General features: G+C 39.5%; 1 long non-coding RNA gene across 2 annotated transcripts in view; it reads right to left on the reverse strand.

Moving 5' to 3' along the window:
* LOC133617377 (uncharacterized) overlaps positions 1–14,938 on the reverse strand; it is a 203,270-nt gene extending 188,332 nt beyond the window's left edge. Inside the window, exons 1-3 of one of the 2 annotated variants that reach the window (XR_009816992.1) lie at positions 14,816–14,938; positions 12,997–13,073; positions 12,665–12,860 (exon numbers count right to left, since the gene is read on the reverse strand). This is a non-coding gene — a long non-coding RNA (uncharacterized lncRNA). Of the gene's footprint in view, positions 1–12,664; positions 12,861–12,996; positions 13,074–14,815 lie in introns of those variants that run through there. The other variant, XR_009816993.1, reaches the window with a different exon arrangement.
* Between the last annotated feature and the right edge of the window lie 313 nt (positions 14,939–15,251).

Consider the following 15,251-nt stretch of genomic DNA (forward strand, 5'->3'; position numbering starts at 1 on the left):
GCTAACACTTATCAGTGATTGTATTGATACTTGCCTTTAAATTTAACATTTGAATTTCATTATACATCAGAATATTAGATTTTTAGGTAAAGTACTAGTTTATCGTAATGTTTACATTGCGCTATAAATACTGCGGCTGCACTTCATACAGATTTGTTTTTTAAAGCATATTCTACATATTTTTGGCCTAAATTAAGTCTTTTAATGCCATAATTGTCTTTTATTTTCTATTGGTGATCAATAAATACAGTCGTGGTCAAAAGTTTACATACACTTGTAAAGAACATAATGTCATGGCTGTCTTGAGTTTCCAATCATTTCTACAACTCTTATTTTTTTGTGATAGAGTGATTGGAGCACATACTTGTTGCTCACAAAAAAACATTCATTTTAATGAATTTATTATGGGTCTACTGAAAATGTGACCAAATCTGCTGGGTCAAAAGTATACATACAGCAATGTTAATATTTGCTTACATTTTTGTTTCGTCTAACCACATAACTTTCCTCCAAAAGGTCTTATCTTTGTCCATGTGATGTCAGAAGAAACAAAAATTGAGCTGTTTGGCCACAATACCCAGCAATATGTTTGGAGGAGAAAAGGCTAGGCCTTTAATCCCAGGAACACCATCCCTACCGTCAAGCATGGTGGTGGTAGTATTATGCTCTGGGCCTGTTTTGCTGCCAATGGAATTGGTGCTTTACAGAGAGTAAATGGGACAATGAAAAAGGAGGATTACCTCCAAATTCTTCAGGACAACCTAAAATCATCAGCCTGGAGGTTGGGTCTTGGGCGCAGTTGGGTGTTCCAACACAATGACTCCAAACACACGTCAAAAGTGGTAATGGAATGGCTAAATCAGGCTAGAATTAAGGTCTTCCCAAAGTCCTGACTTAAACGTGTGGACAATGCTGAAGAAACAAGTCTATGTCAGAAAACCAACAAATTTAGCTGAACTGCACCAATTTTGTCAAGAAAAGTGGTCAAAAATTTAAGCAGAAGCTTGTGGATGGCTACCAAAAGTGCCTTATTGCAGTGAAACTTGCCAAGGGACATGTAAGCAAATATTAACATTGCTGTATGTATACTTTTGACCCAGCAGATTTGCTCACATTTTCAGTAGACCCATAATAAATTATAAAAGAACCAAACTTCATGAATGAATCAAGTATGTGCTCCAATCACTCTATCAGAAAAGAAATAAGAGTTGTAGAAAGTATTGGAAACTCAAGACAGCCATGACATTATGTTCTTTACCAGTGTATGTAAACCTTTGACCACGACTGTACATTCACCAAGCGGAACATGGCAATTCTAACAATGCGGTCGCTAATCTTGGAGCGATCAAGCTATCAAGTTGACCATTGGCAGAACAAGTTTTTGATGCACTTTATTTCCAACTCCTGCTTCATCAATAACGCATTGGTCAGCCTTTGACATTCTCATTGTCAAAAGACGAGATGCTGCAGAACCAGGCGAGACTTAACAGTGCGCCACTTAATGCTAACGAGACAGCTATCCGCTTTCAGTAGCTAAGTGGAGATGAATTACCCAGGATGTGACGCAGTGTTTCAACGCTGTGGTCGTGTTGTAGTGGCCGGGTGAAGGCTTGGAGGATTCTTCAGGCTACCAGTGGGTACTGTAACCTACAGTAGAACACGCTCAAGGCTACTTTATTAGGTGACTATATGGGTGTTATGACATGTTTACAGTAGAGATGTCCGACAATATCGGAATGCCGATATTATCGGCCGATAAATGCTTGAAAATGTAATATCGGAAATTATCGGTATCGGTTTCAAAAAGTAAAATGTATGACTTTTTAAAACGCCGCTGTGTACACGGACGTAGGGAGAAGTACAGAGCGCCAATAAACCTTAAAGGCACTGCCTTTGCGTGCTGGCCCAATCACATAAAATCTACAGCTTTTCACACACACAAGTGAATGCATTTCACACTTGGTCAACAGCCATACAGGTCACACTGAGGGTGGCCGTACAAACAACTTTAACACTGTTACAAATATGCGCCACACTGTGAAACCACACCTAACAAGAATGGCAAACACATTTCGGGAGAGCATCCGCACCGTAACACGACATAAACACAACAGAACAAATACCCAGAACCCCTTGCAGCACTAACTCTTCCAGGACACTACACCCCGCCCTCCTCAACCTCCTCATGCTCTCTCAGGGAGAGCATATCCCAAATTCCAAGCTGCTGTTTTGAGGCATGTTAAAAAAAATCATGCACTTTGTGACTTCAATAATAAATATGGCAGTGCGATGTTGGCATTTTTTTTCCATAACTTGAGTTGATTTATTTTGGAAAACCTTGTTACATTGTTTAATGCATCCAGCGGGGCATCACAACAAAATTAGGCATAATAATGTGTTAATTTCACGACTGTATATATCGGTATCGGTTCATATCGGAATCGGTAATTAAGAGTTGGACAATATCGGCAAAAAAAAGCCATTATCGGACATCTCTAATAATTATTCTTTGTGGTATTTTGTTTTCCCCGGTCAGGCCTGGAACCAATTAGCTGCAAAAGATGAAAAACTAGATTTTGGGGGGTAATAATAGATGATAAAATGAACTGTAAAGCTCATATAAAAAATATACAACATAAGGCGGCAAGAAACATTTCAATAATACATGTCCTGGACCAAAATTCACTTAATGTTCTTTACTGCTCGCTAGTGTTATCATATTTATAATAATAATAATACATTTTATTTATAAGGCGCCTTTCTGGGCACTCAAGGACACCGTACAAAATCACAACAATAATATCAAATTGGATAAAAAAAACAACAACAACAAAGAGAAAAGAAAAGATGATTACAACGAATAAGCAGTCAGGAATAGGTGTGTTTTGAGTCTTGATTTGAAGAGGGATATTGAATCTAAGTTGCGATGGTCTGGTGGTAAAGAGTTCCTAAGATGTGGGGCAGAGCGGCTGAAAGCTCGGGCACCCATGGTGGACAGTTTAAATAAAGGGACAGTGAGATGGATGGATGAAGAGGATCTTAGGGAACGTGAGGGCGTGGCGACATGGATCAGGTCAGAGAGATATGATGGAGAGAGGTTATGGATGGCTTTGAAAGTGAGAATTATTTTAAAGTGGATGCAATGTTTGATGGGTAGCCAGTGGAGTTGCTGCAGAACAGATTTGAGTTTATTTGAGTTATTGTGCAGGAATATGGGGAAATAACTACAAATGTGCACTTCATTAATTAACCGCGTTACAAAAATGAGAAATATAACCTAAGGGAACATCTAACTTAAAACATTTGTATGCACGTACAACACTTAAAACGTTTAGCATATCTGTATGTGGAATTAAATGATGGAATGGATTAAGCAAATAAGTTAAACAATGCACAGATATGATCCAGTTTAAGAGGTTGTTCAAATTAATAGTGCTTACAAAGTACACTTTCTTGTTGCCTCTTTTTGCACTGCTCTCCAAATCTAAACATTGGAACTATTTAACTGGCCTCAACGAAATTGACAAGATCTTGGGTTTGGCGGAACCTGCTGTCGTGACGAGGCGGTTGTTGCTGGACACACGACGGACTCTTGGGAGAAGAAGGAGTGCCGCGGGCCTGGCGACCTTTTTCTGTCGAGGACGTGAAGATATCCACCTATTGGGAATTATGACAACAGGACATCTGCTGATTGGAGTAAGCGTTGCTCTGGTTTGTCCACAAATTGGAAGTTGCTGGCAGTCTTCAAAGTAGCCTTAAGCTGCCACAAATGATTGGAGGATGCGGGAAGAACTGTGGACACTTGTGATTTTGGATCACATCGGACTGTCTGCCCCGCAGTTTTTGAGGACCAGTCATAGACAATTTAGAGTGAAAAGCAAATTTGATTTTCACTCGCATACAAAACATTCTAACTTGGATTGTTTCCCTGGCGTCGAAACTCTCCCGAAGGACAGTGCAGCGAAGACACAACAAACTCCCTTCTTGTCTCTCATGGACACACACCTGTTGTTGTTGACTTTGGACGAGCGACTGCACAAACATCAAGGCCGCGGAACAGAGACACACTACAGGTTTACACACACACATTTAACCACAAAAATAAACACCACCCATACACACCCCAACCCCCCAACCCAATGCCCTCGACGAAAATCCCGTAGGGGTGCTGAATGGATGGTCAACGCCTGAGAGCTGCGGCCTACCATCATGACCTCGCACTCCCTTCCCTCTGTTGCTAGATATCTCAAGATGTACGTTGTAATATGTATACGTGCTTTGCTATGGAGGTTTTTTTCCCCACTCCAGACTGGGCCCCCTTAGGAGCCCAGTCTAGATTGTATTTTTTTTACTCACCCTTCCCCAGCGTTTTTCCTTTTTCCCATCTTTTACGGGGCGCCTTGTGACGTTCCTGTTCCGTAACCCTGTACACTGTTTGTTTGTCTAATCTTGAACGGGTTTGTGCTGAAAACAAAGTTTCGTTGTACTTGTGCAATGACAATAAATAAATACCTATCTATCTATCTATCTATCAAAGAAGAAGAATTATGAGAAATACCTTCAACCTTATTGAAAATGGGATATTCTTCATCTCAGTATGTTAATCATGACTGACTTAATCATCTATTACAATAACGGCTCCATTAATCATTCACTGATGTAATTGTGTTAAAAAAAAGAAGACAATAAATGAACGTATGCATTTGTAAACGCTCTGAAGTGGGTAATGGGTACGATTGAATAAGCTTTGCTTCTTCCTACTCCTTTTCGGACATGATGTAAACACATCTGCGGTCCCCTCCAAGATTTATCATTGTATCCCATTGGGTTGAGTTTTTTCCTGCCCTGATGCAGAGGTGGGTAGTAACGCGCTACATTTACTCCGTTACATCTACTTGAGTAACTTTTGGGATAAATTGTACTTCTAAGAGTAGTTTTAATGCAACATACTTTTACTTTTACTTCAGTATATTTATAGAGAAGAAACGCTACTTTTACTCCGCTACTTTTATCTACATTCAGCTCGCTACTCGCTACTCGCTACTAATTTTTATCGATCTGTTAATGCACGCTTTGTTTGTTTTGGTCTGTCAGACAGACCTTCATAGTGCCTGCGTTTCAACAAATACAGTCACTGGTGACGTTCACTCCGTTCCACCAATCAGATGCAGTCACTGGTGACGTTGGACCAATCAAACAGAGCCAGGCGGTCACATGACCTGACTTAAACAAGTTGAAAAACTTATTGGGGTGTTACCATTTAGTGGTCAATTGTACGGAATATGTACTGTACTGTGCAATCTACTAATACAAGTTCCAATTAATCAATCAAAAGTGTGAAGGAAAAAAGACCATTTTTTATTTCAATCGTACACCCCGTCAAAAGCCTAAAGACTGACTGCACAGTTCCTATCTTCACAATAAAAGTGCCGCTCCATCGCGCATGCGCTTTCAAAATAAGAGTCTCCGAAAGCCTGCGCAAACAAGCTAGCAAGCTACGGAGTTTGCCGCCAATGTATTTCTTGTAAAGTGTATAAAAACGAATATGGAAGCTGGACATATAAGATGCCAAAAACCAACCACTTTCATTTGGTATTAGACAGAAAGGAGGAACTTTTTTTCTCCTCCATTTGAAAACGTGGACATTTGTCATCACTACTGTCTGATTCCAATTAATGCAAGTCATCAGAATCAGGTAATACACCAACTTATATCCTTGTCTTCATGAAAGAAAGGAATCTATATGTGTTAAACATGCATGTATATTCATTAAAACACTATTAACATGTAAACAAAAACGGCAAAAAAAATAAATATAAATTATATACTGTATATATCAATGTATGTATATATATATATATATATATATATATATATATATATATATATATATATATATATATATATGTGTGTGTATATATATATATATATATATATATATATATATGTATATATATATATATATATATATATGATATGTGTGTGTATGTTACTCATCAGTTACTCAGTACTTGAGTAGTTTTTTTACAACATACTTTTTACTTTTACTCAAGTAAATATTTGGGTGACTACTCCTTACTTTTACTTGAGTAATAAATCTCTAAAGTAACAGTACTCTTACTTGAGTACAATTTCTGGCTACTCTACCCACCTCTGCCCTGATGCTGAGGATGTCGTTGTGGCTTGTGGAGCCCTTTGAGACTCTTGTGATTAAGGGCTATATAAATACACTTTGATTGATTGATTGATTGATTAAGAGAAACGATATGAAACTGTGTGATGTATTATACTGTAAGTGTGTTCATGTTCGAAATAAACTAAACTCAATCAATCAGTCAATCAATCGTTTGGTTAAAAGTCTAGTACTTGACAAGCTTTGTTGACTTATTGTCCCTTTTTCATACCAGCCATTCTGACAAAAACAGTAAATAGCAGAATTTGTTCGGTAAGAAGATTAAACCTAATATGCGTAACAAACTTCCACACTTTGGCACATGTCCCAAAGAGGAACCTGTTTAACTTTGGATAAAGACGCAATTAAGTAAAGTTAAAGTCTTGATTGCTAAAACTTTGAACTGTTTAAAGTGTTTTTAACTTTTTAACTGCCTTTTTATCCAACAAATTGCTCTTAAGGTAATTTTTATCTGCTTTTTCTATGTGCATATATATTAGGGCTGCAACAACTAATCGATTAAATCGATTAAAATCGATTATAAAAATAGTTGGCGATTAATTTAGTCATCGATTCGTTAAATCTGTGCTACGCGCAGAGGCAATTTTTTATTTTTTATTTTTTATAAACCTTTATTTATAATCAATCAATCAATCAATGTTTATTTATATAGCCCTAAATCACAAAAGTCTCAAAGGGCTGTACAAGCCACAACGACATCCTCGGTACAGAGCCCACATAAGGGACGTCGATGTGAATGACTATGAGAAACCGCAACTGCAACATGTACAAACAGCTGAGAAACAATCAAAATAAGTATGGTGCCAGTATGCTGTTTTTTTTTTCAATAAAATACTGGAAAGGATAGACATGTAGTTTGTCTCTTTTATCCGATTATTAATCGAAGTAATAATCGACAGATTAATCGATTATCAAATTAATCGTTAGTTGCAGCCCTATTAAACTCCCAAGTAAAGTAACACACACACTAGGTGTGGTGAAATTACCCTCTGCATTCGACCCATCCCCATGTTCACCCACTGGGAGGTGAGGGGAGCAGTGGGCAGCAGCGGCGGCCGCGCTCGGGAATCATTTTGGTCATTTTAACCCCCAATTCCAACCCTTGATGCTGAGTGCCAAGCAGGGAGGTAATGGGTCCCATTTTTATAGTCCTCGGTATGACTCAGCCGGGGTTTGAACTGACGACCTTCCAGTCTCAGGGCGGACACTCTAAGCAGGTCAGGTTACAATAATACATTTTTCGATGGAAGCGCCCAAAAGCTCCTTCATCCTCCGACATTATTTTTTACCATTTTGATAACGAGTTTCTTTGGGTAGATCACAGAACACCGTTTGCTACAACTCACATATAAGCATGTGTTATCACTCTATTGGTGAAGACATGACTCTCAAACCACCGGTGTGTGTGTGTGGTATTCAGTGGGTGGTATTCCGACAAGAGACCAAGTGCGCTGACTCGTGTCCACCATGTTGTTCAGTTCCAACATTTTAGGAGAACATCTGTTCGCGCCGCCGTCCTTTCATTGGGCTCTGAATGCTAAATTAACTCCACTGCACCTTTCTTCACTCCACACTCGGAGGAATGTTCGGAGAGTCTGGGTCTGTGAGAGTCAAGTCAAACGGGTCAGTGACGTAACGCCTTTTCCAGTGGTGGGTAGTCACCGCAGCTTGTCTGCAGCTGCTGCACTGAAACATCTCAACCTGGTTCTTACTCTCGAGGTGAGATTAAACGTATTCGTATACCTTGAATTGTTCTGTGCCAATGAAACACCGTTGGGGGATGCAGGGTTTTTTTCTATTTTCAAAATGGTGCTTCCTTGACATGAATGAATGAATGAAATGAGTTTATCTCGGTCATATAATCAACCATTTTGTGTGATCAGTTTAACAGCACAGGTGATACATGTTAACAATCATACACATACACACACAAAAAAAGAAAAAGAATGACCGAAAAAGGAATAGGCTGAAGCGAAGGCTTATATTTGCCTATCCTATACATTCACTGAAAATTAGATTGCCTGGAACATCAACATCCAAAAAAATCAATGGGATAAAAGTAATCGTTGCTATATTTTTATAATTTTCCATTATTTCACCTTTCAAAGCTTTCTTAAACCTTAACAAAGAACTACATCTTTTGACAGCCATGGAAACCCATTCTATGAAGCTCTCTGCGTACTGTACGTGGGCTAATTGCATACTTTCCAACCTTGAGACCTCCGATTTCGGGAGGTGTGGGGGGGCGTGGTTAAGAGGGGAGGAGTATATTTACAGCTAGAATTCAGCAAGTCAAGTATTTCATATATATATATATATATATATATATATATATATATATATATATATATAAGAAATACTTGACTTTCAGTGAATTCTAGCTATGTATATATATATATATATATATATATATATACTTGAATTTCAGTGTTCATTTATTTACACATATACACACACAACACTCATCTATTCATTGTTGAGTTAAGGGTTGAATTGTCCATCCTTGTTCTATTCTCTGTCACTATTTTTCTAACCATGCTGAACACCCTCTCTGATGATGCATTCTGCTTCGTCTCCTTGTTGTGTGCGCAGTTGTACACTGCACTCTCTAAAAGCCCTAGATGTTATTGTCACATATGCATGTACAGTAGATGGCAGTATTGTCCTGTTTAAGAGTGTCACAACATTGCTGTTTACGGCAGACGAACTGCTTTACGGTAGACGAAAACGTGACTGCTGTTGTGTGTTGTTGCCGCGCTGGGAGGACGTTAATGAAACTGCCTAACAATAAACCCACATAAGAAACCAAGAACTCGCCCTCCATCATTCTACAGTTATAACGTCATTGGGCAGGCACACTGTTTATATTGTGGGAAAGCGGACGTGAAAACAGGATGTCGACACGTCACTCAGGTCTGCATGAATTTCGGGAGAAAATTTGTCCCGGGAGGTTTTCGGGAGAGGCGCTGAATTTCGGGAGTCTCCTGGAAAATCCGGGAGGGTTGGCAAGTATGGCTAATTGGAAGGTCACGTGAAGTTTGGAGTTCTGTAGCAACTGACTGTGCAGAAAGTCGGCGACCTCTTTGCACTATGCGCTTCAGCATCCGCTGACCCCTCTGTCAGTTTACGTGGCCTACCACTTGGTGGCTGAGTTGCTGTTGTTCCCAAACTCTTCCATTTTCTTATAATAAAACCGACAGTTGACTTTGGAATATTTAGGAGCGAGGAAATTTCACGACTGGATTTGTTGCACAGGTGGCATCCTATGACTGAGCTCCTGAGGGCGGCCCATTCTTTCACAAATGTTTGTAGAAACAGTCTCCATGCCTAAGTGCTTGATTTTATACACCTGTGATTAGGACACCTGATTCTGATCATTTGGATGGGTGGCCAAATACTTTTGGCAATATAGTGTATATTTTCTACAAAGTCCATCACGGCTAGGGATGTCGATTGATTACTCCTGAACCCAAACTGATGGTCATTCAGTAGCTCATTTGACAGTAAACCTGTCCGGTGTCCAACATAGCCAAGCAAGGACAGGGACAGTCTGCGAGACAGCAAGTCCCACAGACATTCTGAAAAAAATGACTTCAAAAAACAGCATTGTGAAGTTGATTTATAAAAATATATTTGGCTATTGGATGTAATAAAGGGACACGCAGTAGTAAATGGATGGATGGTTGGAAACAAAAGTAAGTCGCGACAGCGCCACCTGCTGGATCAAACTATAGTGCTGTGGTACAAGTCTCATCATGTCGCAAAAAGTTCCGAATACTTTCTTTAGTGCTACAACTGACGTTACCTTTTCATCCCATCACAAAGCGTTTTGTCTGCGTCTGGTAGCAGACTACTTAAAGACTTATTTATGCTCCCCGCCTGGCTGCACTCTTCCCCTTCCCAACACGGCCCATTAATCTGGGAGGAGTGAACTCATGGGGGCGCATTCTACCTCAACAATTTATCACTGCTGGGATGTGGAGAACCAAAGCGGGTTTCAAGAAGGACTCCTTCAAGCTGGACAAGCTGACAGGTAAGGCTGGTTCTGTGATCGGCCCAGAGCTGGACTCCCTGGTGCATTGTTTGCAGAGAGAAGGGATGATGCCGGCCATCAAACTGTATAACTCCTGACCAGGAGCTGGAGACGGAGGGAATATGAACCATGGCAAAGGGGTGGAGCACAAGGACATACCGTATTTTTCGGACTATAAGTCGCAGTTTTTTTTCATAGTTTGGCCGGGGGTGCGACTTGTACTCAGGAGCGACTTATGTGTGAAATTACTAACACATTACCGTAAAATATCAAATATTATTATTTATCTCATTCACGTAAGAGACTAGACGTATAAGATTTCATGGGATTTAGCGATTAGGAGTGACAGATTGTTTGGTAAACGTATAGTATGTTCTATATGTTATAGTTATTTGAATGACTCTTACCATAATATGTTACGTTAACATACCAGGCACGTTCTCAGTTGGTTATTTATGCCTCATATAACGTACACTTATTCAGCCTGTTGTTCACTATTCTTTATTTATTTTAAATTGCCTTTTAAATGTCTATTCTTGGTGTTGGGTTTTATCAAATACATTTCCCCCAAAAATGCGACTTATACTCCAGTGCGACTTATATATGTTTTTTTCTTCTTAATTATGCATTTTCGGCCGGTGCGACTTATACTCCGAAAAATACGGTACTTGGCGCTGACCAGATCCGTACGTGTGTGACAGTCCATTACATCATCGACTGGGAATTAAAAAGTGCCTGCCTGCACATTTATTTTTTATCCAAGTTTGATACATTTTGTATTATTTGCACAGCTATGTTATTTATTTTACGTAGAAATCATATTTTTCTATTTTATTTATGTTATGCAATTCTGTGCTACTTAAAACAGTTTATTTCCTGTGCTGTTAATACCCATCTTGACTAACTGGGTTAATAAAAGTGCCATTGACCGCTTACAGTACAGTTCAATTTTAGTGAATCTCGCTCAAAAATGAATATCTTTATATGTATACTTTCACGGAAAATATATCGAGATTCAAGTAAAATTATATCGAGATATACTTTTTCGTCCATATCGCCCAGCAGTGTTGGGACTAACGCGTTACAAAGTAACGCCGTTATTTTCGGTGGTAACTAGTAATCTAACGCGTTATTTTTTATATTCAGTAACTCAGTTACCGTTGCTACATGATGCGTTACTGCGTTATTTTACGTTATGTTTTATGTAGTATCGGCTAGAAACAGAAGATCTGAGTGTGTTTTATTGGAGCGCTGCGGTGTCGTCTTTCTGTGTCACAAGGAAAAGAAAAGGTGTGCTTTGTGTGGGTGGGGGCCGGGTGGGGGCTCCCAAACCGTAGTTGAGGGGCGCAGCAGGGGAGACGTCCTATGTACTTCGGGGCTAACAACCTTCACTTTACCCGGAAGTGGGTCTTTACAGCTGAGGGTGAATGACGAGGCCGGCTGTTTGTTGCAACTTTGTGACTTTATTGGACGCAGCCATCCACCAAGCTAGATCACCTGCACACACTCACTGTCGCCGCTCCTTCACCTCTCTCGCCCACTCACTCACTGACGTCACTCACCTCACATGCTGTCATATCTTAAAAGGGCCACACACAAACACACATACGCTACTCTCATAACAACTAACAAGACATGATGGCGAAGCCAGAAGTCGAGTTTCTTAACATGGAGACATTCTCAATACTTTTCTTTTGTCGAGCATAAAGAAAATAACATTTTAGTTAAATATAGGTTGTTTCTTGGATCAAAGATCCTATCTACTTAAAGTTAAAGTTAAAGTGCCATTATGTTGCAGCTATTTAAAAAAGTTTTGTCAATTTGTTCTGGCCTGAAATAAATTTGCCCTTTGAAACATATCTTTGTCTTTGTGTGTTGTATGTAGACCACATTGCTTTCAGAGTTCAGTGATGCAAATGCATGCCAAGTTGATCAACAGATTGTATTATTCGGCTAAAAGGGCATTAATGGGAGCCTTAAAAAACAAAAGAAGAAAAAAATAAGTAACTAAATAGTTACTTTTCACAGTAACGCATTACTTTTTGCTGTAAGTAACTGAGTTACTTTTGAAATAAAGTAACTAGTAACTAACTAGTTACTGGTTTTCAATAACTTACCCAACACTGTCGCCCTGCCCTACTTTCGGCTGAGAAAAGCGTTCAGCAAATTTTGTTTGGATTGTGTTGTTATTGATATTTCATTAAAAAAAACGGGAAGTTATATTTAACTTTTTTTTTTTTTTTTGAAACGAAAATTAATGCTTAAAAAAGGCGGGTTTTCACTGAAATTTCCCATGGCCGCTGTACAAAAGCATATATTCCAAAGGTCAACTCAAACTGCACGTTGAGTATAAAAAATGCTTCTTGAAAATAGAAAAAAAATGGCTGAAGGAAAGAGAGTTTTGTTTTTATTTTTTTTTTACAAAAATGGAGCTCGTATTTTTAAAGACACGACCCGGGAGAGCCATAAATGATGGTGCAGAACCACAATAGTTTGGAAATAATCACTCACGACGTTCTCCTCTACCCTGGCCAAATTTGGCCATTTTATCGCCGACTGTTCCGCTCTTGCTTTATTTATTTGCGGACCGTCGTGCGTCGACTCCGCGCCCTCTTTTGTGGCTCTGCGAGCGTTCTGGGAAAACACACCAGGCCTCGCTTAATCATCAATGGGCCATCGTGGAGAGAAGCCATCACTTGTGTGTGTGGTCCTCAAAGCAGCTGGGAAACAATTGGCACTCTAGAAAAGGGAGCGCAGTGCTTGCACTCACCTGGAGGTGGCGTACTTGCCGTCCCGATGGCTGTCCTGTCTAGGCAGGGGGAAGGTCATCTTTGAAGTCCTGGATCGCTAATGGTGGATATAAAGCGACATATTTTAGTATCATGTTGGACGTGCAGGTGTGTTTTAGTGCAGGAGACACGCTCCACATGCTAAGCACACATTTTTAACTTAGTGGACATTTATCAAGATAGGTATGTCGGAGGCAGCTTTGTTGGACTGAAACTGCCTCCGCCTACTCTTAGAGCCATGATACATTTGGGGACGCTTCAATGCGGGACCCATATCGTCAATGACACCATTGCTGGGAGAAATGTGAGTGACATTTTCTACAAAGACAAGAAGAACAGTCCTAATGACATGCTTTAACCCAGTGTTTTTCAACCTTTTCTGAGCCAATTGAAAAAATTCTGGAGGTACATCACCAGCAGAAAACATTAAAAAAATGAAACTCAGCAGCCGATATTGACAATAAAAAGTCGTTCTCACAATTGTTGGATATGACTTTAAGCCATAACCAAGCATGCATCACTATAGCTCTTGTCTCAAAGTAGGTGTACTGTCACATCACGTCACATATTTTGAGTTTTTTGGTGTTTTTCTGTGTGTAGTGCTTTAGTTCTTGCGCTCTTATTTTGGTTGGCTTTTCGTCTTTTGTTGGTATTTTCCTGTAGCAGTTTCATGTCTTCCTTGAATGCTATTCCCCGCACTATCATATCTACTGATATGGAAAAGTATTACACGCATACTTGCCAACCTTGAGACCTCCGATTTCGGGAGGTGGGGGGCGTGGTCGGGGGTGGGGCGAGGTGTGGTTGGGGGCGTGGTTAAAAGGGTAGGAGTATATTGACAGCTAGAATTCACCAAGTCAAGTATTTGATAGATATATATATATATATATATATATTATCTACATCCTGAAAATATGCAAACAAAACTGTGTTTAGATAATTGATACTTCAAACTTGCATAAATATAACATGAATATAACATAACTTGGCTTCTGAGAGCTTCAAAATGTAATGAATAAAATGCTAAAGTTGTTGATAAACAAGCAATTATTTTAATAATTAAATATTGTCATTTTAAATGAATTATTATGATCATTTAAAATTAATTATTTCAAATATGTTTATTTTAATGTATAATTCTATGGCTGGATGTAATAAGGAGTCAGAAAAAATACAAATAAAAATACAATTAATTTTGATGTTTTTAGCAAAATATAGTAAAAATGTATTTATTTTTTTATTTTTTTTAAATTAATAAATATATTTATTTTTAGGTAAGATAAACATAATAATGCAATTTATCTCCAGTCTGGATGATTTAGTTCTTGTCACCCTGTTGTCCTCACTCAGGTCCGCATGGAGCTGGAGGCCACGCCCCCTCCAGCTCCGGCTGAAAAATCGGGAGATTTTCGGGAGAAGATTTGCCCCGGGAGGTTTTCGGGTGATGCACTGAATTTCGGGAGTCTCCCGGAAAATTCGGGAGGGTTGGCAAGTATGATTACACGGTTACTCTGCCGAGCTCTAAACAGCACAGACACTCAACAACGGCACATTTGCGGATTATAATTACTGGTTTACAAAAAATATTTTTACCCCATTAGGTGAAATTACATAATCTCCCACGGCACACCAGACTGTATGTCACAGCACCCACAGTGGTTGAAAAACACCGCTTTATTGGTCCAATATGGCTCTTTCAACATTTTGAGTTGCTGACCCCTGGGTTAGAGCATGCAGTTGGCAATCACAATTTAATCCTATTCAACAGTATTAATATCATGGAAAACAAGTCTTACCAACCCCTAATAGTGGATGTTGGTGCTTCCTGGCCGCTGGCAGTGTGCACAATTGGCATGATGACGATGTTGCCTTCATTCAGCACGTGTCCTAATGAACAAGACAGCCATTCGTTTTCCCTCAGCGACCGCTGGGGGCAAAAGTGGCGCACATGCATGAGCAATCAGCGAGAGCAGTAGAAGAAGAAGAAGGGATTTTGCAGCGACCAATCAAATGAGCTCCAGGGAGCGCAGAGGGCGTGGTCATCCCTGCTCTTTCTAAACTCGCTTCCTGTACAGCCTCCACAGTACTTTTAGTAAGAATTACTCCCTATGACATAATTACACTGTCAAAAGTGTTTACAGTCATAACGCTCCAAAGGCTAATATTGTGAATATTTCAATATTAAAGCTACTCAGAAACTAGAACTAAAACGTCACCACTTAGCAGGCTAAAGCTA

Source organism: Nerophis lumbriciformis, linkage group LG16 (assembly GCF_033978685.3).
Source record: "Nerophis lumbriciformis linkage group LG16, RoL_Nlum_v2.1, whole genome shotgun sequence".
Lineage (NCBI taxonomy): Eukaryota > Metazoa > Chordata > Actinopteri > Syngnathiformes > Syngnathidae > Nerophis > Nerophis lumbriciformis.